Genomic DNA, 27,529 nt, shown 5'->3' with positions numbered 1-27,529 from the left:
GAACTCCAATATGCTGATGACAATGTCATCTGTGCGCATTCAGAAGGAGACCTACAAGCCACTCTAAACACCTTTGCAGAAGCTTGGCCTGTCATTAAACATCAAGGAAAAGCAGTCACCAGCCAATCCCTCAGCAGACTGAAAGCCAAAACAAAGGTCACAACAACATCTGCTATAGAACTCCAATATGCCGATGACAACATACTCTGTGCTCATTCAGAAGAAGACCTACAAGCCACTCTAAACTTCACAGAAGCTCGGCCTGCCACTGAACATCGAGAAAACCAAATTGCTCTTCTAGCAGTCACCAGCCAATCCCTCAGCAGACTGAAAGCCAAACCAAAGGTCACAACAACATCTGTTATAGAACTCCAATATGCTGATGACAATGTCATCTGTGCACATTCAGAAGTAGACCTACAAGCCATTCTAAACACGTTCACAGAAGCTTGGTCTGCCACTGAACATTGAGAAAACCAAACTGCTCTTCCAGCAGTCACCAGCCAATCCCTCAGCAGACTGAAAGCCAAAACCAAGGTCACAACAGCATCTGTTATAGAACTTCAATATGCTGATGACAACATAGTCTGTGCTCATTCAGAAGAAGACCTACAAGCCACTCTAAACACCTTTGCAGAAGCATACGAGAAGCTCGGCCTCTCATTGAACATCAAGAAAACTAAGGTGCTCTTCCAGCAGTCACCAGTCAATCCCTCAGCAGACTGTAAGTAATAGGTCACATAAGTAAGCAATAGGTCACATAATCAAAAATACCTTATGACAATTAAAACTGACTTGAGGACAAATCGAAACATTCCCAGTGACACAATTTCCTGCACCAGAAAACACTAGAAAACATGAGAAAACACTATATAGTTGGTCCTCCGTATCCGCAGGTTCTGCACCATGGATTCAATCACACACAACTTGAAAACATTATCAGAACATTCCAAAACATGATTTTGCAGTTTTATATAAGGGACACTATTTTATGACATCACTACTTTGACAATCATGGATTTTGGTATGTAGAGCATTCCTAGGAACCAAACCACAGTTGGTCCTCCGTATCTGCAGATTCTGCATCACGGATGCAACCACACACAACTTGGAAACATTATTAAAACATTCCAAAACATGATTTTGCCATTTTATATAAGGAACGCTATTTTACGGCATCACTGTGTATCACGATACTTTGACATTCATGGATTTTGGTATGTAGAGCATTCCTAGGAACCAAACCACATTTGGTCCTCCGTATCCGCGGGTTCTGCATCACGGATGCAACCACACACAACTTGGAAACATTATTAAAACATTCCAAAATGTAATTTTGCCATTTTATATAAGGGACGTTATTTTACGACATCACTGTGTATCACGATACTTTGACATTCATGGATTTTGGTATCAAGAGCACTCCAAGGAACCAAACCACAGTTGGTCCTCCGTATCTGCGGGTTCTGCATCACGGATGCAACCACACACAACTTGAGAACATTATTAAAACATTCCAAAACAAGATTTTGCCAAGGGACGCTATATTACGACATCACTGTGTATCACGATACTTTGACATTCATGGATTTTGGTATCTAGAGTACTCCCAGGAACCAAACCACAGTTGGTCCTCCGTATCCGCGGGTTTTGCATGACAGATGTAACCTTCCCATCTGACCTGTGACATGCTGGTATTCAGGAGGAAAAGTGAAGGGAAGGTGAGGCAGTCAACAACCTTATATCCACACAGTGCTCTATGTTACACAAAACTCCAACTGCAACGGCAGAAGCCCTCGCATCAGCAGCCACCGCCTCTTTTGGCGCCTGTCCTCTTAACCCGAACCAACACAAAGACTGCAACCTTTAAACCTGTTAGCGTTATCTAATGACTGTTCCATCTACAAGAGCTTTTCTAATAGAAACAGGCCTCGATGGCTTATCTCCCTGCACAAGCCAGCCTCTCAAAGAACCGCCGGCTTGATTGAGCGCCGTAATGGAAGGCAGGAAATGAGAAGGCTTGGTTAAGCCGCGGATAATCGATCACTGTATGCAGCGAAGTGTGAGCCGAGCCAGGAAATCGAGGCAGCGCAGGGGAACCAATATTGTGGCTTCCAGGACAAAGTCTCATCTCTGCAAATGTGTGCAAAAGGAATAATTTATTGACAAAGCAAAAGGAATGTCTTGCTTTCGATATTTGCAATTCTCTACCATTTTGGGGGGGGGGGGGGGGGATTTTCATTCTTTTTGTCCTCCTTTTGCAAGATAAAGCTGAGGATGGGAATTAGAATTAATGGAGCTGGAAATCCATAGCCTTGCTTGTCTTTCATTCTTACAAAACCCATGCAAATGCTCTGTTTGCCTTTTCCGTCACTCTCTGAATTCCAGAATTTATGTTCTGTGTACAAGGACAGGTCTCGATCCGAGGAATGAAGAATGAACTGTTGCCTATGAACGTAATACTGCTTGATTTACCAACTATAACGGAACACACAATTAGATCATTATTAATGCTGTGACCCCTTAATACAGCCCCTCGGGTTGTGGTAACCACCAACCATAGATATGAGTTTCATCTATGCTGACGATCATGCCATCACTGCTCAAGCAGACAGCTTTGAAATAGTTGAACAGAAGATCTCCAACTCTTGGGTCAGTGTTTCTCAACCTCCCTAATGTCGCAACTCCTTAATCCAGTTCCTCAGGTTGTGGTGACCCTCAACCATAGATAGGAGTTTCATCTATGTTGATGATCGTGCCATCACCACTCAAGCAGATAGCTTTAAAATGGTTGAACAGAAGATCTCTAAAGCTTCAGGTCAGTGGTTCTTGACTTTCCTAAAGCCGTGACCCCTTAATACAGTTCTTGAGGTTGTGGTGACCCCCAACCATCGATATGAGTTTCATCTATGCTGATGATCGTGCCATCACCACTCAAGCAGATAGCTTTGAAATGGTTGAACAGAAGATCTCCAAAGCTTTAGGTCAGTGGTTCTTGACTTTCCTAAAGCCGTGACCCCTTAATACAGTTCCTGAGGTTGTGGTGACCCCCAACCATCAATATGAGTTTCATCTATGCTGATGATCGTGCCATCAACACTCAAGCAGACAGCTTTGAAATGGTTGAACAGAAGATCTCCAAAGCTTTAGGTCAGTGGTTCTTGACTTTCCTAAAGCTGTGACCCCTTAATACAGTTCCTGAGGTTGTGGTGACCCCCAACCATCAATGAGTTTCATCTATGCTGATGATCGTGCCATCAACACTCAAGCAGACAGCTTTGAAATGGTTGAACAAAAGCTCTCCAAAGCTGTAGGTCAGTGTTTCTCAACCTTCCTAATGCAGCGACCCCTTAATACAGTTCCTCAGGTTGTGGTGACCCCCAACCATAGATATGAGTTTTATCTTGATCATGCCATCACCCACTCGAACCTCTAGAACATGGCCATATAACCCAAAAAAACCTACAACAACCCAATCTCTCAACCTTTTGCTTGTGAAACTCAGTGGCTGCTCTCACAGGACGGTCAACTCTTTGTTTGTCACGCAAGTCTGATGTTCTGACCTCAACATCTTTAAACTTACTCGCCCAACAACACACAGTCCTCACATCAACACAATCCCCATAAACAGCTTGCATTCTCTGATGAATCTCCTTTGGGGTGACACCTTCTGCTGTCAAGAATTCAATGACTGCACATTGCTTAAATCACTCTGGCCAACCGTCTGCGCAGGGTACCATATTTCGCACTTTAACAACACAACCATTCAACGCTAAGGCTTCCCACCAAAATGGAACTTTAGAGGAGAGTCTACTGAACAAGCCAGTACCTGCTGTATACCAGTACTGCCATCTGTTGAGGAGTTACGAAAGTGGAGGCATTACTTTTCACTCAACCCTCGTATGTTTTCTGATGGTCTTTGACGACCCTTCTGACATCTCCTTGTGAACCCCCCCCCCCAGGGGTTAGATGACCCAGGGGTCACAATTGGGGGTTAGACAGGGCAGGATTTCCAGCATGAGGAACACTTCTTTCTGTTGTTGCCACCTAAATCCTTCTAATTTGATCTTCCAACCTTTGGAATGCATCTCTTATGTCTCCCAGTAAGTGTGTGACCGGGGAGAGCTCCTAGGGTCATCGGTCAACAGTTAAAATGTGGGAGCGCCTGCTTTTGATGTTCCAGGCCTTTGTGATTTCTAACGTAGCTTCACTTGGAAGAGGAGCAGCGATTCCTCCGAGGAGTTGTCCTTAATCGACTGTTTAAAATTAGGTTACAGTTTAGCTGGGATCCTCAGAGTATAGCCTTTTTCTATATAGACATATTTTTCATTTATATCACGGGATGAATGAGTGGAGTCAGCCCCCTTCCCCGAGGCTCATCTACCGTAACTGTGCAAGGTTGCTTTGATGACAACGTGGAAGCAAATCACGTCAGACTTCACTTCCCGGAGAAATAAAGGAAGGTGCAAAAACGGTAAACACTTTTAGGTGACGTTTCATGCAAACCAAAGAATCCTGATATCCAGAGAAGACCAGAAAGATACTGCTTTCTTCTAATCTAAGTTGCCTTAACCAGTTTGCAAAATACCTTATGGGGGGAATAATAAGGGATGCCGATTCCTTGATTTAGATTTATTTATTTATTATTTAGTTCTATCTATCTATCTATCTATCTATCTATCTATCTATCTATCTATCTATCTATCAGTTGGGGACCCCTTCTCCAGTACCAACTGCTGCTCTGGGCCAGATTGAAGAGAGAGGGGGCCAGGAAGACAGTTCCACCTTGTCTTCTGCACATGTCATCAGTTGGGGACCCCTCCACCCAGCATCAACTGCAGCTCTGGGCCAGAGAGAGGGACCCAGGAAGACAGTTCCATCTTGTCTCCTGCACATGTCATCTGCTGCAGACCCCTCCCCCCCAGCACAAACTGCTGCTTTGGGCCAGAGTGAACAGAGAGGGGGCCAGGAAGACAGTTCCGTCTTGTCTCCTGAATGTGTCGTCAGTTGTGGACCCCTCCACCCAGCATCAACTGCAGTTCTAGGCCAGAGTGAGAGAGAGGGGGCCAGGAAGACAGTTCCGTCTTGTCTCCTGCATATGTCATCAGCTGGGGACCCCTCTCCCCCCAACACCAAATGCTGCTCTGGGCCAGAGTGAAGAGAGAGGGTGCCAGGGGACAGTTCCACCTTGTCTCCTGCATATGTCATCAGCTGGGGACCCCTCCCCCCGGCACCAAATGCTGCTCTGGGCCAGAGTGAAGAGAGAGGTTGCCAGGAAGACAGTTCCGTCTTGTCTCCTGCATATGTCATCAACTGGGGACTCCTCCCCCCAGCACCAACTGCTGCTCTAGGCCAGAGTGAGAGAGGGGGGGGGCCAGGGAGACAGTTCTGTCTTGTCTCCTGCATATGTCATCAGTTGGGGACCCCTCCCCCGGCACCAAATGCTGCTTTGGGCCAGAGTGAAGAGAGAGGGTGCCAGGAAGACAGTTCTGTCTTGTCTCCTGCATATGGCATTAGTTGGGGACCCCTCCCCTTAGCACCAACTACTGCTCTGGGCCAGAGTGAAGAGAGAGACCAGGGGACAGCTCCATCTTGTCTCCTGCATATGTCATCAGCCGGGGACCCCTTCCCGCAGCACCAACTGCTGCTCTGGGCCAGAGTGAAGAGAGAGGGGGCCAAAAGACAGTTCCACCTTCTCTTCTGTGCTATGCTAATAATATAATATAATATAATATAATATATTGTATATATATAATATTTATAATATTATAATGAAACACAATATAATAGTAATAATAATAATATGATATTATTATTATATATTTTGTATTACAAGCCCGCGTTGGGATGAGCACCCGATCTTCAGCCTAGCTTACTGTCCATCTAGGCCAGTGGTTCTCAATCTGTGGGTTCCCAGATATTTTGCGTTTTAGCACAGATGGTTAATCACCAGCAGTAGTAGATCTTCCCAATCCGAAGCTTGTCAGTTGAAAGCCCGGGTCGGGGTGAGCACCCAACCTTCAGCCCAGCTTGCTATCCACCTAAGCCAGTGGTTCTCAATCTGTGAGTTGCTAGATATTTTGGGCTTTAGCACAGCTGATTAATCACCATAAGCAGTAGATCTTCCCAATTGGAAGCTTGGCAGTTGAAAGCCTGGGTCGGAGTGAGCACCTGACTTTCAGCCCAGCTTACTGTCCACTTAAGCCAGTGATTTTCAATCTGTGGGTCCCCAGATATTTTGGGCTTTAGCACAATTGGTTAATCACCAGCAGCAGCAGATCTTACCAATCGAAGGACGGGCTGGAAAGGGAATGAGCGACGTTTGTGCTTCTCTACATAAGAGACCTGAGTATCCTCTTCAAATCAAATCATTTATTTCGGTCATTGACCAGCACAGAAGAGTATCCTCTTAGTAATTGTGGAAGCAGAAAAAAATGGGGAAACTAGGGGGTCAACATTCTCAGACCCACATACAAATTCAGTGCAGATAACTAAGATTAGCCATTCAAGGATAAAAGGGAACCTGCATTTCAGCCAGAAACAGCCTTCCAATTTGCCTAAAATGCTTTTCATTTCCCTACATACCCTTTCCATTTAGTCTCCGCTGAAACCGAAAATCGCAAAAATGCCCAGCGTCCAAAGGAATGAAAAATTACTCCTTTCCGAAGCGAACTGTCATTTTTAATATTGTGAGGAAAGTATTTTATCCTCGTAGAGGGAGAGAATAAAAAAAAACCCTGCACACACTCTAAGCCTTTCTCTCTTCGCACACTACACGCGCTCGGAAAAAAGCGATCAAGCTATTTCGCAAAAGGTCACAGGCCATTGCTTACTATCTCTCATTTATTCCCACCGAGGCATCTTTCTGCTCTGTTTCCTTTTTATGTTCTGTGGATTTTGCTCCGCGGCACCTGATGCTGGGGAAGCGAAGCAGAAGCGCACACAGACCGCGCTGAGCAGCACGCGGCAGCAAGAGCAAACCACCTCCTAAATGGGTGGCTTGTTACAATAGAGTAGGAAGGGGAAGAGCGTGTTGAACCAAACCTGCGAACCTTAGAGCAGCAGAACAACTCCTCTCGATAAAGAGCAGCACATCCCCATCTATGAAAACAAATAGATAAAGCGCTCCTGGAACCGTCGCAACAGTTCTTCCTTTGGGTGGAAGAAGTCATAGAGCAGTGTTTCTCAAGCTGGGGGTGGGGACCCCTGGGGGGGGAACGAGGGGGTGTCAGAGAGGTCGCCAAAGGCCATCAGAAAACACAATATTTTCTGTTGGTCATGGGGGTTCTGTGTGGGAAGGGGAACAGGCATGCTCAGCACATGGCAGCATGGTGGGCATGTGCGAGAGAGGGAGAGCAGGCAAGGCTGGAGGGAGGCTTGTGCCAGCGAGTGTTGGGAATCAGCCTGTGTTTGTCTTTCAAGATCCTGATGTGAGACATGATGAGGGAAATGATGGTGCTGAGGCTGAGGTGCAAGATGGAGATGGTTTGGTCAATGATTTTCAGGCAGACAATGACAGAGAGGCCCCAGTGCAAAGGGCAGTTTCTCATGAGAATATTCCGGCTGGGCTTAAGGATAATGGTTCACTCCCTCTTTCTGTGAGCTCTCAGGATTTGAGTTTGGAAAACAATCTGACACCTGGGAATTTTAATGAGCAGCCAGAAAGGGAGTTGAAAAATAGGAAGCTAGAATTCAGACAGGATCGACAACAAACTCAATGTTTACGTCTCTCCGAAAGACTTCATCAAGTAAGAGGCAAGAATGGAGGAAAACGAAACCAATTTTTGGGCTTCGGGATATAAGGTTTGCTTCAAGGGAAAGCCTGTTAGATCGGGCATCATTTGGAAAATCATATTCATGTGCCATGGAAATCCTGTTCAAGGGGTCTTGTTCTTATAGAGATTTTTAGCATTAGGCTGTGGTCTAGCACCTTCTGGATTATCTTTGCAACCTGTTGATTCCTGTCTGGATAAATACTGCCTTGGATTGTTTTTATATCTTTTGTGGGCATTGCTTTGAATTACTGCATTTTACTGATCTTTTGCATTTTGAAAATTTCCTATTCTTACAAGCATTTATTTCTACTGGCTATTTTACTCAGCTTCAATAAAAAGGATTGGTTTTTCGTTGTATTGTCGAAGGCTTTCATGGCCGGAATAACTGGGTTGTTGTAGGTTTTTTTGGGCTACAATGTGTGGTGTGTTTTAAAGGGTTTTGTTTCTGTTCTGGAGTGCAGCAGCGAGCCCCTTCAAAGCATGAGGGAAGTTTGGCTCCCTTCTATCATTGGTGGGGTTCAGAATGCTCTTAGATTGTAGGTGAATGATAAATCCCGGCAACTACAACTTCCAAGTGACAAAATCAGTCCCGACTCCAACCCCACCAGTATTCAAATATGAGTGTATCGGGTGCTTGTGCCAAGTTTGAATGTAAATGTGTCAGCTGTTAGTTTTACTACTAAAGCAACCATCTCGAGCTATGCTTCTGGTTTCTGCTCTGCTTATAAGCTAACATCCATCACTCTACCGTACAACAATAAATTAATTAGGAATTCCACTCGACAGCGAGAGAAAGCTAAGCTTTCCTACCCCCTTCCTCCACAGCATATGTAATTCTATAAACCTCTTTAAAAAGCACCAACGAGAAATTTGGAAAAACACTGATGTCAACACAAGGGCTATGGAAAAGCTATTTTTAAGCACATTGTGTGCTTGCCGTGCATTCCAACCCCTTGAAGCAACGCAGCTGAACTTCAAAAATTGTCTCCTTGTGCACAATTAAAGAGCAACTGCGAGCAACAGTTTTTCAGCCACCTGGCATGTCAGGCATAGGCACTTGCACAACATATGCTTATGTAAACAAGACGTGTATATTGTACACACAGAAACACACACAGAGACAGAGAGGGAAACTCCGCACAAAAAGATTCAGATCACAGAATTAGAACTGGAAAGGAACACAAACTTCGGGACAGTGAGGTGGGATTTGCCATAGTGCAGCCGCTGGCAATGACAAGTCTCCAAGAAGATTCCTAGCAACTTGCTGCTTCCCATGCGCTGAGCCAAGCGCCTCTGGAGAAGTGACAACAACCCACACAGCAAGCAACATCAGCATCAGTGAGATTTCCATCGTGATGAGATGTAAGAACAGTCTCCAAATCAACTCCGAGAAAGCCATGTTCTCCTTTCCAGACCACGTGGTGAAGGGATACAGATTGGAGGAAAGACGCATGCTTTTTCCCCGTAACACATCCCAGGATGAAACCCTAATACAGTGCTCCGCCGTTATGTCGCGGTTCATTTTTCGCGGACCCGCTGTTTCGTGGTTTTTTAATATGAACTTAAGAGCGTTCATCTGTATGGAGAGGCTGCCTCTGTGGATAAAGCCACAGCCAAGGATTACGTTAACAACACGTTCAAGAAGGGTTATGTAGTGTATAAGTGTGCGGGGAGGGTTTACAAAGACTCAAAATAGTGTATAACCGTTCCACTCCAAGACAGGAAAGCCCCCTGACTTTAAACACCGCACCGTTGGATGAAAAACAATCCTTTTATTGGAGATAATTAAAAAGCAATAAGGTAAAAAACACTTTAAAGAAATAGGTAAATCCAATTAGGTAGGAAGATAAGCAGAAACAAAGTAGTCCAGGGTAATAGTCCAGCAAAGTCCATATATATCTCGTTTGCTGTGACATACTGTGTTTTTGTGTCAGTAAAACAACAACAACAACAACAACAACAATAATCCCAGGTGACAGCAATCCCAGGTGATAGCGGGATTGAAGAGAAACAACTGGAAAAGCTGGCACAATACGAGGATTTAAAGATCGAACTGCAAAGACTCTGACACAAGCCAGTCAAGGTGGTCCCAGTGGTGATCGGCACACTGGGTGCAGTGCCTAAAGACCTTGGCCTGCACTTAAACACAATCAGTGCTGGCAAAATTACCATCTGCCAGCTGCAGAAGGCCACCTTACTGGGATCTGCACATATTATTTGCCAATACATCACACAGTCCTAGACACTTGGGAAGAGTCCGACGTGTGATCCAATACAACAGCCAGCAGTGTGTCTGCTGTGGACTCATCTTGTTGTGTTTCTAACAACAACAACAACAACAACAATAAATAATCACACAGGAGGAAAGCTGGGTCCATCCCTCTGATCCTGAGACTCAGGTCCAGTCAATGCAATCGAAGCATCTTGACTCCCCGCCTCCAACGAAGGCACATGCCCAACTCTTGGCAGGCAAGGACATGCTCACAGTATTTGGGGACCAGCACAGATTCGTACGGCTGGATTATAAACACACTGTGATCTGTGGTGCTCTTTATGCAGTTAAATGTAGTGGCTACAAATTGATGCTCAAAATATTTCTGCCTTTTCTGTTAGCGAATACTTAAAGACGCTTCTTCGGTGGGCGCTGATGCATAGACGACGCTTGCTACAATAACTCCAAACTGGGTGGTTAATAGCTACTGAGCAGGCCCTCCACCAACTCAGCTGGGGATAGAGGCATCTTGGCAGCTGGAACTAAGCCGGGGAAGAAAAGAGGCTGAATTTTGCAGCTCGGTAGGATAAAATGCTCCAGAGTGAAATCCGGGAGGCGTTCAAAGGAGAAAGTGTTCTAGGGATGGGTGACTTCAATTACCTTCACAGACGGGGGATATGCGCATGATCCAAACACACACAAAAAAAGAAGTGGCTTATTCGAAGCCCTCAAAAATGTTTCTAGAATAGTTGACCATGAATTCTAACAAATCGTGGATCGTTTACTCATGGAATTATTAAAGTATATGAGTGAGCGTAGCTTGCTTAAAAATAGGATCATTACTCCTGGAAATATACAGGAGTTCCCCCCGCCCCCCAAACATGCGTGAAGATGTCTAGGAGGGACCTGCGTGGAATCTGTAGGACACAGTCACACCTCTAATTCTAGACCCTGGCTGCAAATGGGGTCCCCTTTGCTAAATGTTGGGGTCACGGAAAAATAGACAACAGTAAAAGATTTCTGATTGCCACCTAGTGGCTGTTTTAGACGTTTACACAAATCTGTGAGCAACAAAGTGTAGTGTTTACAGCAGGCATAGGCAAACCCAGGCCTATCCTTCCTTTCTCTTTCTTTCCCTTCCTTCCTCCCTCTGTCCCTCCCTTCAAACCTCCCTCTTCCTCCTTCCTTTCTTCCCTTCTACCCTTTCATCCTTCCCTCTTTCCTCCCTTCTGCCCTCTTTCTCCTTCTGTCCTTCCCTGATTCCCTCCATTCTCTCCCACCCTTCCCTCCACCCTTTCGTCCCTTCTGCCTTTTTCCTCCTTTCTTCTCCCTCTTTCTCGTTCCTTTGCTTTTTGTCTTTCCTCCCTCCTTTACCTCCCTCCCTCCATTGCCTCCCACCCTTCATTCCTTCCATACTTATCTTCCTCCCCTTTGTCCTTCCTTCCTTCCCTCGTTCCTCCTTCCCTCTCCCTCTTTCTCCTTCATTCCATTCTGTCTTTCCTCCCTCCCTCCTTTCCTTTCTTCCTTCTCTCCATTCCCTTCGTTCGCTTCCTCCCTTTTGTCCTTCCTTCCTTCCTTCCTTCCTTCCTTCCTTCCTTCCTTCCTCCCTCCTTCCCTTTCTCCCTTTCTTCTTCTTTCCCTTTTGTCTTTCCTTCCTTCTTTCTTTCCTCCCTACATTGCCTCCCACCCTTCCTTCCTTCCATACTTTTCTTCCTTCCTTTTGTCCTTCCTTCCTTCCCTCTTTCCTCCCTCCTTCCCTCCCCATCATAAAGCTTTTCCTTGATTGGAGTCTACTGGGAGGAGGCTGGTAGCCATGTAGTGCGGTGCTTTCACAGTGTCCAACCTTATTTCTCTCACGTTTAGCAGCAACTTCCCATTGCACACCGGGGGGAGGGCTAATGCCAGCTAACTTGTAGAGTTTATCAAGAGGTGTAGGTTTAAGACATCCTGTGATTATTCTGCACGTTTAATTCAATGCTACATTCACCTGCTTTGCATGGTCAGACATGCCAAACAGGGCAGGCATACTCGGCAGTTGAGTAAGATAAGGCCAGGGCTGATGTTCTTACTAATTTTGGGTCTGTATCCTATGAACTACCATTAAGCTTATCAGCAGGTGTAGGTTTAAGACATCCTGTGATTATTCTGCATGTTTCATTCAATGCCATGTTCACCTGCTTTGCATGGGCAGACCTATGCCAAACAGGGCCGGCATACCCGGCAGTTGAGTAAGACAAGGTTAGGGCTGATGTTCTTACTAATTTTGGGTCTGTACCCCATGTGCTGCCAGTAAGTTTCCGCAGGATGCTATTGCGTGCAGCTCCTTTGTGCTTGGTGTTCAAGCAGTGTTTCCTATATGCTAGTGTTTGGTCTCAGGTGACACCGAGATATTTAGGATGGAAACAGTGTTCAAGCTCTTGACCTTTCCAGGTGATTTTCAATTTCCTGTTGGCTTCACGGTTGCGTAAGTGGAAAGCACACACTTGTGTCTTGGCAGGGTTAGGCTTCAGGTAGTTATCTCTGGAGTAGCTAGAGAGATCTTTCAAGGCATTAGCAAGCTAGATTTCAATTTATTGTCGAAGGCTTTCATGACTGGAATTGCTGGGTTGTTGAGGGTTTTTTTCAGGCTATATGGCCATATTGGATTTCAATTGTTTCAAAGTCTTTTGTTTGTGTTGTTCGGCTAACGACATCAGCATATATAAAGCTTTCTGTGAGAGTGGTGGTTGTGGCTGATCGTTAGTAAAGATATTAAACAAGGTCGGTGCAAGAACGCTGCCTTGGCTTCACGGTTGTGTAAATAGAAAGCACGCACTTGTATCTTGGCAGGGTTAGGCTTCAGCTGGTTATGTTTGCAGTAGCTGGAGAGACTAGCTGCATTTAGTGTTCGATCTAAGATGACACCGAGATATTTAGGATGAAAACAATGTTCAAGCTCTTGACCTTCCCAATATTCACATGTTCATGTTTGATGTTCTCCAGCTCTAGTACACCCAGATATTATAGATCAGTGGTTCTCAACCTTCCTCATGCTGCGACCCCTTAATATAATTCCGCATGTTGTGGTGACCCCCAACCATAAAATTATTTTCCTTCCTACTTCATAACTGTCATTTTGCTAAGGAATCAATCGTAATGTAACTATCTGATATGCAGGATGTATTTTCATTCGCTGGACCAAATTTGGCACAAATATCCAATATGCCCAAATTTGAATACTTGTGTGTGTGGGGGGGGGGGGGGGTTGATTTTGTCATTTGGGAGTTGTAGTTGCTGGGATGTATAGTTCACTTGTAATCAAAGAGCACTCTGAACTCAACGATGGAATTGGGCCAAACTTGGCACACAGAACACCCATGACCAACAGAAAATACTGGAGGGGTGGGTGGGCATTGACCTTGAGTTTTGGAATTGTAGTTCACCTCCATCCAGAGAGCACTGTGGACTCAAACAATGATGGATCTGCACTAAACTTGGCATGAATACTCAATATGCCCAAATGTAAACACTGGTGGAGTTTGGGAAAAATAGACCTTGATATTTTGGGAGTTGTAGTTGCTGGGATTTTTAGTTCACTTACAATCAAAGAGCATTCTGAACCCCACCAACGATAGTATTGGGACAAACTTCCCACATAGAACCCCCATGACCAACAGAAAATACTGTGTTTTCTGATGGTCTTTAGTGACCCCTCTGACACTCCCTCGTGACCCCTCCAGGGGTCCTGACCCCCAGGTTGAGAACCACTGTTATAGATGTTAGTTGGTATACACATAGAGAGAGGGGGATATATATGCCATATATACGTCACAGCACTGAGTAGCCAGGGACAGCTAGTCCCTAGCTAGTCCCTAATACAACGCTTTGCGGGAAGAAAAATTTCATGCTCGCTCTTTGAGCTTCCCTGCCCTGTTTCCCTCGTCTTTTGGCACCAAAGTGAGTGAGCTGCTGAGTGGGAAGAAAGAGCACCTGGGGTCACACCCTGCTTAATCAGAAGTGAAGATTATGCAGGAGACCGAATTGCACAGAGTAGCAGGATACACAGCTGAATGCTTAAGGGGGAGGGGGAGACGACAGCTGCAGCATCCAGATGAAAGATTTATGATGATATTTTACTGCATGCTGATGGAATTTTGCACTTCAGAGTGTGAAATCTTTTCGCTCAGGGGGCCAGGCTGTTCCGGAATTCAAAAATAAAATAAAACAACGAGCCTAGATTAGAAGGCAACAAAAGATGTTTTAAGATCCCCCCCCCCCCGCTCCCCACTAAAAAATAATACACAAATGGGAACTTGAAAATCAGTCCACCGTTATCAGAAGGCTTTCAGATAACCGATGTTGCCTGGTGTTATAACGGCACACACTCAGTTGTGGTCTATCGAGTTTGTAATGACACTCTTTGATCACTGACGCTGAGGAGGGAGAGAAGGATTCTCTAAAGTGCGTTTGAAATACAAAATATAAGAAGTTGTGTTACATGTGGTGGGATCAAGGGTTATCAAAAGTAGTAGTAGTAGTAGTAGTAGTAGTAGTAGTAACAACAATAATAGTAACAATACATTGTTATTAATTGACAGACTGATTCTGGAGAACCGCAAAAGCCAAAAAAACCAATCTTCACATGACATGGATTGACTACAAAAAAAGCCTTTAACTCAGTCCCGCACAGCTGGATCATCAAGTGCCTAGACGCCATCGGGATTTGTAAAAACGTTTGCACTTTTATTGAAACTATAGTGAAGCACTAGAAAACTGAACTGCTTGTTGGAAATGAAAACTATGGACTTGTCAACATCAGAAGAGGAATTTTCCAGGGAGACTAATTGTCCCCACTGCTTTTCATCACTCATACCCCCCCCAAAAAAAAAACCAGTGGAAAGGACTTAAAAACCCCAAAAAGCTAAATGATGAAAAACTAAATAACAATACAGAAAAAGAGAGGGAAGGAAGGGGAGAAAGAAAGAAAGAAAGAAAGAAAGAAAGAAAGAGGAAGGAAAGAGGGAAAGAGGGAGGGAAAGAAAGAAGAAAGAGAGAGAGAAGGAAACATGGAAGCAAAGAGCAAAGGAAGGAAGGAAAGAAGTAGAGAAAGAAGAAAGGAGAGAAAGGGGAAGGAAAAGAAAAAGGAGGAAAGAAAGAGGTAGAGGAAGGAAGGAGGGAAGGAAGAATAAAAAAGAGAAAGGGAAGGAAAGAAGGGAAGAGAGAAGGAAGGATGGAAGCGAAGGAAGGAAGGAAGGAAGGAAGGAGAGAAGGAGAGAAAAAAGGAAAGGAAAGAAAGAGGGAGCGAAGGAAGGAGGGAAAGAAGAATAAAAAAGAGGGAGGGAAGGAAAGAAGGGAAGAAAGAAGGAAGGATAGAAGTGAAGAGCTAAGGAAAGAAGGAAAGGTAGAGAAGGAAGAAAGGAGAGAAAGAGGAAGGAAAATAAAAAGGGGGAAGGAAAGAAAGAGGTAGAGAAGGAAGGGAGAAGGAAAGAAATAAAGGAAGGAAGGAAAGAGGGAGCAAAGGAAGGAGGGGAAAAGAATAAAAAAGAGGGAGGAAAGGAAAGAAGGGAAGAGAGAAGGAAGGATGGAAGCTAAGAGCTAAGGAAGGAAGGAAAGGTAGAGAAGGAAGAAAGGAGAGAAAGAGGAAGGAAAATAAAAAGGGGGAAGGAAAGAAAGAGGCAGAGAAGGAAGGAAAGAAATAAAGGAAGGAAGGAAAGAGGGAGCAATGGAAGGAGGGGAAAGAATAAAAAAGAGGGAGGGAAGGAAAGAAGGGAAGAGAGAAGGAAGGATGGAAGCTAAGAGGTAAGGAAGGAAGGAAAGGTCGAGAAGGAAGAAAGGAGAGAAAGAGGAAGGAAAATAAAAAGGGGGAAGGAAAGAAAGAGGCAGAGAAGGAAGGAAAGAAATAAAGGAAGGAAGGAAAGAGGAAGCGAAGGAAGGAGGGAAAGAAGGAGAGAAAGAGGGGGGAAGGTTGGCCACAGCAACACGTGGTGGGTACAGCTAGTGTGTGTGTATAAATATGCAAAGCAGGGGTTTTACCGCTGAACTGGGACCTTTCCCATAAATGATGTAATATCAAGTACCCATCTTGAGATCCATTTCTGTCTCTCCCGACAAGATATTTGCATGAACACTATCATAGGGAAGGGTTCTGCTTCTCCACAGTGAATGCTTCACACCAAGAAGAACCCGGGGCAAGAGTCCTGCTGGCGTTCCTCTGAACAAAACATGAGCAAAAGCCATGAAGGCAGTCAACAGTTCAACTTGTACGACAGCGTGAGTGCTATTAAAGATCCAGTTTGGAACCACTTCTGATGGAGTGCATGCCTTCTAGTTGGCATTCTCACCCATACTGGAGAGAAGGCTGGGACTCAACAACCTAGTTCCTGAAGTAAGGCATCTTCTGCTGTGATTTCTCTTCCTTGCACTACATAAAACGCCAACTCTGAAAGAGAAGCTAAGCGTTCCTTTTCTTTAGCAGCATCCTGCCAGGAAAGGGTATCCTGAAATCCACTCTCACACAGCTGTGAACATCTGTAACAGAGAGGACCACCGAGATGTGATGTAATGTAAAATAAATCACGTGGACGATAAGAAAGGCTGAGCAAAGGAAGTGAGACGCTTTTGAGCTGTGGTGTTGGAGGAAAATTCTGAGAGTGCCTTGGATCGCGAGAAGATCCAACCAGTCCATACTTCAGGAAAGAATGCCCGGCTGCTCGTTAGAGGGAAGGATATTAGAGGCAAAGATGAAGTCCTTAGGCACCTAAAGCTTCAGAGAACTTCTGTTCAACCATTCCAAAGCTCTCTGCTTGAGCAGTGATGGCACGATCGTCAGCATAGATGAAACACTCTGAAGTAAAGATGTAGTACAAAGCTTGGAGAAGAGAATGATGCTGGGGAAAATGGAAGGAAAAAGGAAGAGGGGCCGACCAAGGGAAACGTGGGTGGGTGGGTGGTATCATTGAAGTGACAATCTTACAAAAAGCAAGCCTTGGCTATCAAGCGTCTACGAAATCTGACAAAATGTCACATCTGCTGTACATGGATGACCTGAAGCTGTATGGGAAAACCGAAACTGAAATCCAATCTCTAACTAACACTGTCTGAATCTTTAGCACTGATATCAACATGGAGTTAGGTCAGTGTTTGCTTGTTTGCGGCGGTGTATGTATGTATGTAGGTGGCAGCTTTCTGCGACCCCCACGAATGACGGACCTGGACCAAAATGGCACATATAACCCCCATGACCCACTTTACATCCTGGTGTGGTTTTGGGGGAGGATGGACCACAGATGATGGGATCTGCAATACTTTCAAAGGCTTCAGCACCCACAGACCACTGCAGCCCAGAACAATGACAGATCAAGACCAAACTTGGCACACAGAGCCCCCACGGCCCACTCTACATCCTGGTGCAGTTTGAAGGGGGACGGACCATGGATGATGGGACTTGCAGTACCTTCACTCACTTCCGGAGACCACTGTGACACACAGCAATGACGGATGAAGAACAAACTTGGCACACAGAGCACACATGACCCACTTAACATCCTGGTGTGGTTCGGGGGAAGGATGGACCATGGACGATAGAAGTGTCTTCACCCGATTCACTTCCTACAGAACACAGCGCCCCCCACAAATTACAGACCTGGACCAAACGTGGCACACAGACCCCTAATGACCCACGTTAGGTCCTGGTGTGGTTTGTGCGAGGATGGACCACAGATTATGGGACTTGCAATACCTTCACTTACTTCCTGACACCACTGCGGCCCTCATCCAATAACTGATCAAGACCAAACTTGGCACATAGAACCCCCATGACTCATTCTCCATCCTGGTGCAGTTTGGAAGGGGATGCGACATGGACCATGGGACTTACGTATGGGAGTTGTAGTTCACCTGCACCCACTGAACCCATCTGACACTGGATCTAGACTAAACTTGGAGAATAGACAAACAATGTCTTTCTCAAATAACTCATGCATCGCAGAGTCCCCAAGCTAGTATATATATCTCACATCTTTTCCTGTCCCATGTGTCCCCAAAGGTCCTTTTATACCTCACTTCAAGAATTCTCCTAATTCCTTGACCACAGGGAGCTCTGGCGTGTGATTGGTCCAGGAGTCGGAAACGACTGAACGAATAAACAATAACAAAGGAATTACCTGCAGTCTGTTGAGCCCCAGAGGAACCCACTTTCATTATTTGCCACAGGTACAATGGTCAACGCAGGCACTATTAGGAGGGCTCAGTCAATTCAGAAGCAGGGCTCTACTTTCCACCCAACTGTAGCAAAGCCAGCTTATCTCATCTTGAAGGCAAAGAGTACCTGCCGTGCAAAGACTACTGTGCCCAGAGTCTGAAATTATCTAACTGCATCACTGCTCACAGATTCAGGGCAGCCAGCATTTCAAGAGCCTCTGACTAAGAAAGAGAACAGTGAAGGAGGGGAATCCAAATTGGCATTTCACTTTTCCCAGAAGTATGCTATGAGGGTTGAATGAAAAGTAATGCCTCCACCTTCATAATTCCTCAACAGATGGCAGTACTGCTATGCGGCAGGTACTGGCTTGTTCAGTTGACTCTCCTCTAAAGTTCCATTTTGGTGGGAAGCCTTAGCGTTGAATGGTTGTGTTGTTAAAGTGTGAATTATGGAACCCTGCACAGACGGTCTGTCAGTGCGACTTAAGCAATGTGCAATCATTGAATTCTTGACAGAAAAAGGTGTCACCCCAAAGAAGAGTCATCAGAAAGCAAAGCATGGAACCCTGTGCAGAAGGTCGGTCAATGTGACTTAAGCAACATATGCAGCAGGTACTGGCTTGTTCAGTAGACTCTCCTCTACAGTTCCATTTTGGTGGGAAGCCTTAGCATTGAACCATTATATGCAATGACTGGTAACTCGACCATAGGAATGGAACAACGGAAATGGTATCGGATTGTGAACTTGACGATGAGACGACTCGAAATGGCTTGTAGTAATGTTGATGTTTTTGATGAGATGTTTTGATAATGATGTACTGTGGATTATTTTATTTTATGTTGTGTTTTGCACCTGTTTTTCTATGTTGTACACTGCAATGAGTCGCCGTTAGGCTGAGAATTGCGGTATATAAGCGAAGCAAATAAATAAATAAATAAATAAATAATGTTGTTAAAGTGCGAAGTATGGAACCCTGTACAGACGGTTGGTCAATGCAACTTAAGCAACGTGCAGCCGTTGAATTCTTGACAGCAGAAGTTGTCACCCCAAAGGATATTCATCAGAGAATGCAAGCTGGTTATGGTGATTGTGTTGTGAGTACTGTATGTCGTTGGGCAAGTAAGTTTAAAGATGTTGAGGTGGAAACATCTGACTTGCATGACAAACAAAGAGTTGGACGTCCTTTGACAGCAACCACCGAGTTTCACAAGCAAAAGGTTGACAGATTGATTCAGGATGATTGTCGAATCACTCAGGGAGAAATTTCAAGCATAATCGGCTTTTCACAAGAACATGTGGGTCATTTTATTGCTTTGCTCGGCTATCGGAAGATCTGTGCACAATGGGTACACAGGATGAGAGAACTGTGTCAACTTCTTCCGTGACGGCTTCAGAAAACTTGTTCATAGTTGGCAGAAATGTATCCAATTGTCTGGTGCTTATGTGGAAAAGTGAATAGTGGTCGTTAAAGAGCTCATTCTAAGGATTATTTCTGTAAGTCATATTATTGTTTTGCTTTGCTATTGGAAGATCTGTGCACGATGGGTTGTAGAAACATGAGTGTCGACTTCTTCCATGACGGCTTCAGAAAACTTATTCATCATTGGCAGAAATGTATCCAATTGTCTGGTGATTATGTGGAAAAGTGAATAGTGGGAGTTAAAGAGCACATTCTAAGGATTATTTCGGCGTTTGATTTATGAAAATATTCCCATCCAAACCCAAGTAACGAAGGTGGAGGCATTACTTTTCATTCAACCCTCGTAGATAACCAAAGGCGAGGTGCTTCTACATCCCACCCTTGACTCTAAATGAGGATGACACCGAAGCACAATAGCAGTATCCGAAGCTGTCTGGTCCAAGGCAGTGAGGTTCGACAGCTTCAGGAAGGGGCCGAGCGACTGCCGTTTCCAATTCTCCACACTTTCACTGTTTCTGAATTACATAGATAAGCAATTTCTCCCTGCAATGGGAAGAAGCGCATTTGGGATTAACGAAATTGCTGCTTGGAAAGCAGAAGGGAAGGGGAGGGTCTCATACCCGGCTAATTTAATTAAAGAATTATCTTCTTTTCAAATTACATCTAATTGCCCCAAACTAATACCAACCCAATCAATCACTTTCATCAGAATTGCAATGTGTCCCAGATTTGGGCTGCGACTACAACAGAACATGTTGCCTCCGAAAGCCTGCCAGGCACCCATAGCACCAGAACACCATCACCACAAGGGGGGGAAAGGAAGTCAAACCAAGCTTTGGAGCAGCTCTACATGTTGCTGTTTCAGATCTCTTACGTCATATATGTCAAACCCAAGGCCCACACATGAAATCCGAACTGTCATGTCCTTCTATGTGGCCCTCCAGACGCTGGACGCTTGTATTCCTCATCATTAGACACCTTGACTAGAGCTGATTGGATTTGCGATGCAGTAACATTTTGTCTGTTTTGTCAGGAGAGTGGACCTTAAAACCCATCTCCAAAGTTTCTCAATTGCTCTTTTAACCGCAAAGCAGCAAGTCCGCGAAAAGCAAACCGCGAAGCAGCAAGTTGGCGAAAGGCAAACTGCAAAGTAGTGAGTCCGCAAAAAGCAAACCGCAAAGCAGCGAGTCCATGAAAAGCAAACCGCAAAGCAGCGAGTCTTCGAAAAACCAACCACAAAGCAGCGAGTCTACGAAAAACAAACCACAAAGTAGCGAGTCTGTGAAAAGCAAACCATGAAGCAGCGAGTCTTCGAAAAGCAAACCGCAAAGCAACGAGTCCACGAAAAGCAAACTGCAAAGTAGCGAGCCTACAAAAAGCAAACCGTGAAGCAGCGAGTCTTCGAAAAGCAAACCGCAAAGTAGCGAGTCCACGAAAAGCAAACCGAAGCAGCATGTCCACAAAAAGCAAACCGCAAAGTAGCGAGTCCGCAAAAAGCAAACCACAAATAGTGAGTCCGCAAAAAGCAAACTATGAAGTAGCGAGTCTGCGAAAAGCGAACTGCATAGTAGTGAGTGTGCGAAAAGCAAACCGCTAAGTAGTGGGTCCACGAAAAGCAAACCATGAAGTAGCGAATCTGCGAAAAGTGAACTGTGAAGTAGCGAGTCCCCGAAAAGTGAACCGCAAAATAGTGAGTCTGCGAAAAGCAAACCGCAAAATAGCGAGTCCGCAAAAAGCAAACCGCAAAGTAGCGAATCCACAAAAATCAAACCGCAAAGTAGTGAGTCTGTGAAAAGCGAACTGCTAAGTAGCGAGTCCCCAAAAAGCAGACTGCAAAGTAGTGAGTCTGCGAAAAGCGAACTGCAAAGTAGCGAGGAAATACTGCAGAGTGTTCCCTCAATTATTGTGGGGCTTCCGCTCCAGGACCACCCGCAAAAAGTGAAAATCCGAGAAGAAGAGATGCCATATTAATTTTAATCTTTACAGTTTACATTACTTGATATATTATTTTCTTACCCACGCTTCCTTACGCGCATCCTGGCCCATCCCAAGGGCGCCTGCCTGCCTGCCTCCATGGACTCCGCAGACCCCTGCAGAGCCTCCGGAGCCACACATGCAGCAGCCGGCCAGGGAGACAGGCCTTCCCCGCCTCGCCTCAGGCCGCCACACTTCCGGGGTCCCTGGCTTCCACTGGATGTAAATATTTTATATTTTTATCAATATTTTCAAAAACCCATGAAACAGTGAGTAAGCTAAACGCAAACCGCGAACACTGTATATCAATTCCATTTCTTAAACATGGTTCCTTTGCTAAGTGTTGGAACTTCTATCCATAGCAGTCCGATGTGTGATCCAATACAACAGCCAGCATTGTGATCTTTTTTGCTGTGTACTCATCTTGATGTGTATCAAATAACAACAACAACGGTGGTGGTGGTGGTATCAGAAATCCCTGCTGTCCTCACAACCTCTGAGGATGCCTGCCATAGATGCAAGCAAAACGTCAGGAGAGAATGCTTCTGGAACATGGCCATACAGCCTGAAAAACGTACAACAACCCTCCACTAGTTATTTATTATGTATATAATTCAGGTTACTTACTGTATTGTTTATGTTTGTATTGGTGTGCAGTTTTTCTTAACTATGTTGTGGAATGGGCTGCAAACAATGTGATCAGAACTGGGATTGTTCAGGGCTCAGACTCCATTTTAGAAACAGTATGGTATGCAGTTTTCCTTAACTCTATGTTGTGGGAAGGGTGGCAGACCATATGATCAGATCTGGGATTGTTCAGGACTCAGACTCCATTTTAGAAACAGCATTGTATGCAGTTTTCCTTAACTCTATGTCGTGGGAAGGGCGGCAGACCATGTGATCAGATCTGGGATTGTTCAGGACTCAGACTCCATTTTAGAAACAGTATAGTATGCAGTTTTCCTTAGCTCTATGTTGTGGGAGGGACTGCAGACAATGTGATCAGATCTGGGATTGCTCAGGACTCAGACTCCATTTTAGAAACAGTATGCATTCAGATGCCAGTAGAGGCCAAAGCAATTAGACTTTCAATGTAGAAACAGTATGCTTTTGGAAGTCAGCGGAAACAGAAACGCACAACAATGATAATAATAAGCACATAAACACACACTTCCCAGTTGCAAACATCCATCACAGTATCCAACCTAGACTGGAAGAAAATGCACAATATTTAATGATGCCAGATCACAACCATCTCGATTCTTTGGCTCTGTTCTTACCTCAATAATTCATATTTGGAAATGGGACTGTGTTCGATGTGCAGGCAAGAGCTGTGAAATGAGTGTGGGTTTATTTGTGACCTAATTGCCGGTCTTCTTAATGAAGCAAACCTCTTCCCAGTAATGTTGTCGCACCTTGGACCTTTCCCCTGCCGCTTTTCCCCCGCAGTCTCATTTCCTGGGGTTCTCCCAATGTAAACACAGCCATTTCCTACACCTGGTGTTCAGATAATTGGCTGCTAAATAAAACAGAAGCTGTCTTCTGAGGAGCGAGAGCGGGCGAAAACACTTGCGGACACGTACACGCAGAGGCCGGCCCTGGGCTTCTTTGGCCAATCACACACAATTTAAATTCCCGTTTAAGAAATAGCTGTCCAGGGTAATCGTAGCCGAAATGAATTTAGCCAACTTCTTTAAGTGTGTGGAATACTAAGAACATCTGTCTTGTTTCATATTATCCCTGACCTTTAGGATTATTGGAGTTGAAATATTCTCTCTAGTCATCAGGGGGCACTTGGAACACTGTTAGTTTTTTGTGGGGATTTCTTTAAAAATGGCAGCAGAGAAGCCTCTGAAGTTATGTTTTATCATTTAATGGCCTGGCAGTTTTAAACTGTGTCTTCTTACTGCCTGGGGGAATCCTTTGTTGAGAGGTGATTAGATGTCCCTGATTATTTCTTTTCTGGAGTTCCCCTGTTTTTGAGTTTTGTTCTTTACTTACTGTTATGAATTTAGAGGGTTTTTAAAACACTGGTAGCCAGATTTTGTTCATTTACATAGTTTTTCGCTTTCTATTCCAGGGCCACCCGCGATAAGTGAAAATCCGCGAAATAGGGAGGTCTGAGGGGTGGCGAGGAAGGTTTGCCTCCCTGGACCGGAAGAAGGAGTGGCTGCACAAGTGCTCCTGTCGCGGGAGGGCAAGCGAAGCCAGCGGAGGGAGTTCTGGCCCGCAAATCCTGTATTCTTACCTAATTGGATTTACCTATTTCTTTAAAGTGCTTTTTTATATTTAATCATTTTATATTTAATACAGGCTGTACCTGCCACACCACGCATTGCTGTGGACAACCTTCCCTCCCTCTTTCTCTCCTTCTTTCCCTCCTTTCTTCGCTCCTTTTCCTTCCTTCCTTTCTTCCTTCTTCTTTCCTTCCTTCCTTCCTTTCTTCTCTACCTCTTTCCTTAACCTTTTTCTTTTCCTTCCCTTTCTCTCCTTCCTTCACTACCTCTTTCCTTCCTTCCTTACTTTGCTTTTTTACTTCCTTCAATCCTTCTCTCTTTCCTTCTTTCCTTCCCTCCCACTTTCTTTCCGTCTTTACTTCCTTCCTCTTTCCTATCCTTCCTTTTTTTGCTTTCTTTCTCTCCTTCCTTCTTTCTTTACCTCTTTCCTTTCCCCTTCCCCCTTTCCTTCCCCTTATCTCCTTTCTTCTTTACCTCTTCCCTTCCTTTGCTTTTGGCTTCCATCCTTCCATTTCTCTTTCCTTCTTTCCTTCTCTCCCACTTTCTCTCCGTCTTTCCTCCTTCCTTTGCTCCCTCTTTCCTTTCTTTCCTTTTTTTCTTTCCTTATCTCCTTCTTAACCACTTTCCTTTCCCCTTTTCCTTTTTCTTCCCTTTCTCCTTTCTTCCTTCTCTACCCCTTTCCTTCCTTCCTTTGCTTTTTGCTTCCATCCTTCCTTCTCTTTCCTTCTATCCTTCCCTCCCACTTTCTCTCCATCTTTCACTCCTTCCTTCACTCTTTCTTTCCTTCCTTTATTTCTTTCCTTATTTCCTTCCTTCCTTCTTTACCTCTTTCCTTCCCTTTCTCTCCTTTCTTCCTTCTCTACCCCCTCCCTCCCTCCCTCCCTCCCTCCCTCCCTTCCTTCCCTCCCTTCCTCTTCCTTTTTTTTCTGTACTGTCATTTAGCTTTTTGTCATTTAGATTTTTGGGGCTTTTAAGTCCTTTCCACTGTGTTTTTTTGGGGGGGGGGGGGGAGGGAGGGGTGTTATGAGTGATGGTCGCTTGTTGGCCTGATCGGTGTCTTGTGTCCAAATTTGGTGTAAATTTGTCCAGTGGTTTTTGAGTTATGTTAATCCCACAAACTAACATTACATTTTAATGTATATAGATTATTTTAAAAACCCGCGAAACAGCGAATCCGCGTAAAGCAGTTTCTCAAGTCGCTCCTGACACGACCCAAAAATAAATAAATTATTAAACACTATTATTATTAAAATTACTGAAGGCTTTCATGGCCGGAATCACTGGGTTGTTGTAGGTTTTTTTCGGGCTATATTTATTTATTTATTTATTTATTTATTAGTACACTTGTATACCGCTAATATCTCAGCCTAAATCGGCGACTCATATGGCCATGTTCTAGAGGCATTCTCTCCTGACGTTTCGCCTGCATCTATGGCAAGCATCCTCAGAGGTGGTGAGGTCTGTTGGAACTAGGAAAATGGAATATCTGTGGAATGACCATGGTGGGAGAAAGAACTCTTGTCTGCTGGAGCTGGGTGTGAATGTTTCAACTGACCACTTTGATTAGCAAACACTGCATTTCTGCAAATGCAGGCATGTGTGTGTATCTCTCTGTGGGAAGGTCTCTTCATTATCAAACCACTGAGAAGGCACAGATTTGCCCGCGTTCTCGGAGACACAAGAAAGCAAAGAAGAGAGGCCAATCTCTGCGTGAGAAAGATATCTCTAAATCAGCCAGCGCAGGAGGCAAAAAAAAAAAGGAAACAAGCGTTGCTCTCTCTTTCTACAATCTCTCGGTTTTAATAACGGTATGAAAAGGCTAAATGCCATCAAAGATCAGTAAGGAGGGGGAATTATCCAAAAGGGATTCGTGATGGGAGCGGGAATCGTTTCCGTACAAAACGGCACCGTGGCAAAGCTCGCCTCCCCCTTTTTCCTTCCCGCCCCCACTGACAAATCGCCAGCAGAGGTAAATCCCAGATAATGAAAGACTGTAAAGAAAGGCTCTATTTAATAATTTAGCCCCTGTCAAGGAGTTGGTATTGATTCTTGTTTCCAGCGCGGGGAGAGAATGTTATCTGCCGCCTTACAGCTCAATGACAGCATTGGGGGGGATTTAATCACCGCGCAAGCCCCTGCCACGCCATCCTTAAAACTGTCACCTCCGATTCTTTGTCATCCGGGCCCCCGCCCTTCCGCATCCGACCCGCCAAGGCCTGCCACCTCCTTGTCCCTGGCAGTAAAAAAAAATAAATACATCTCCAGCTAGTTGCATTAAAAGCAAGCTGTCAATCCTTATTTGCTGGGAATGCAAGGTTTTTCTCCCTCTCTTTTTCTGTTTTTCTGCACATCGCCTGAGCGAAAAGGTCTCTTGTATTAATACAGAGTGCTTGGAGGTTTAATCATCGCCTTAGCCTCGATAGAGAGGGCAATGATTATATCAATCCTGGGGCATCTGCTCCAACATAACAGAGAAAAGGGAACAGAAGAATCGATAGCTATATTATTATCATTATTATTATGCTTGAGCGGTGATGGCACCATCGTCAGCATACAAGGGTTGAATGAACAGTAATGCCTCCACCTTCATTGCTTTGGATGGGAATATTTTAATAAATCAAACCTAGAAATCATCTTTACAATGTGCTCTTTAACTACCACTATTCACTTTCCCACATAACCACCAGACAATTGGATACATCTTTCCTTATCTCCTTCCTTCCTTCTTTACCACTTTCCGTTCCCCTTTTCCTTTTCCTTCCCTTTCTCCTTTCTTCCTTCTCTACCCCTTTCCTTCCTTCCTTTGCTTTTTGCTTCCATCCTTCCTTCTCTTTCCTTCTATCCTTCCCTCCCACTTTCTCTCCAACTTTCACTCCTTCCTTTGCTCTTTCTTTCCTTCCTTTTTTTCTTTCCTTATTTCCTTCCTTCCTTCTTTACCTCTTTCCTTCCCCAATTTCCTTTTCTTTCCCTTTCTCTCCCTTTCGTCCTTCTCTACCCTCTTCCTTCCTTCCTTCCTTCCTTCCTTCCTTCGGTTTTTTCTTCCATATTTCCTTCTCCCTTCCTTTCTGAAGCCGTCATGGAAGAAGTCGACACTCTGGTGGCTTCAAAATAAGAAGAACTGGTGGCTATATTATTATTATTATTATCATTTTCATTATTATTATGCTTGAGCGGTGATGGCACCATCGTCAGCATACAAGGGTTGATGAACAGTAATGCCTCCACCTTCGTTACTTGGGTTTGGATGGGAATATTTTAATAAATCAAACCTAGAAATCATCTTTACAATGTGCTCTTTAACTACCACTATTCACTTTCCCACATAATCACCAGACAATTGGATACATTTCTGCCAATGATGAACAAGCTTTCTGAAGCCGTCACGGAAGAAGTCGACACTCTGGTGGCTTCAAAATAAGAAGAACCCGTGGCTATATTATTATTATTATCATTTTCATTATTATTATGCTTGAGCGGTGATGGCACCATCGTCAGCATACGAGGATTGAATGAACAGTAATGACTCCACCTTTCTTTCTTGGGTTTGGATGGGAATATTTTAATAAATCAAACCTAGAAATCAGCTTTGGAATATGCTCTTTAACTGCCACTATTCACTTTTCCACATAATCACCAGATAATTGGATACATTTCTGCCAACAATGAATGAAATGTAATGCCTCTACCTTCATTGCTTGGGTTTGGATGGGAATATTTTAATAAATCAAACCT

General features: G+C 44.5%; 1 protein-coding gene across 14 annotated transcripts in view; it reads right to left on the bottom strand.

Annotated features, from left to right (window-relative positions):
- Positions 1-27,529, bottom strand: part of RERE (arginine-glutamic acid dipeptide repeats) — a 504,717-nt gene that overhangs the window by 215,493 nt on the left and 261,695 nt on the right. The window lies entirely within an intron of this gene.

Source organism: Anolis sagrei, chromosome 13 (genome assembly GCF_037176765.1).
Source record: "Anolis sagrei isolate rAnoSag1 chromosome 13, rAnoSag1.mat, whole genome shotgun sequence".
NCBI classification, from domain to species: domain Eukaryota; kingdom Metazoa; phylum Chordata; class Lepidosauria; order Squamata; family Dactyloidae; genus Anolis; species Anolis sagrei.
Note: the sequence above shows the minus strand (reverse complement) of the source record. Positions and strands in the feature narration are given on the sequence as shown.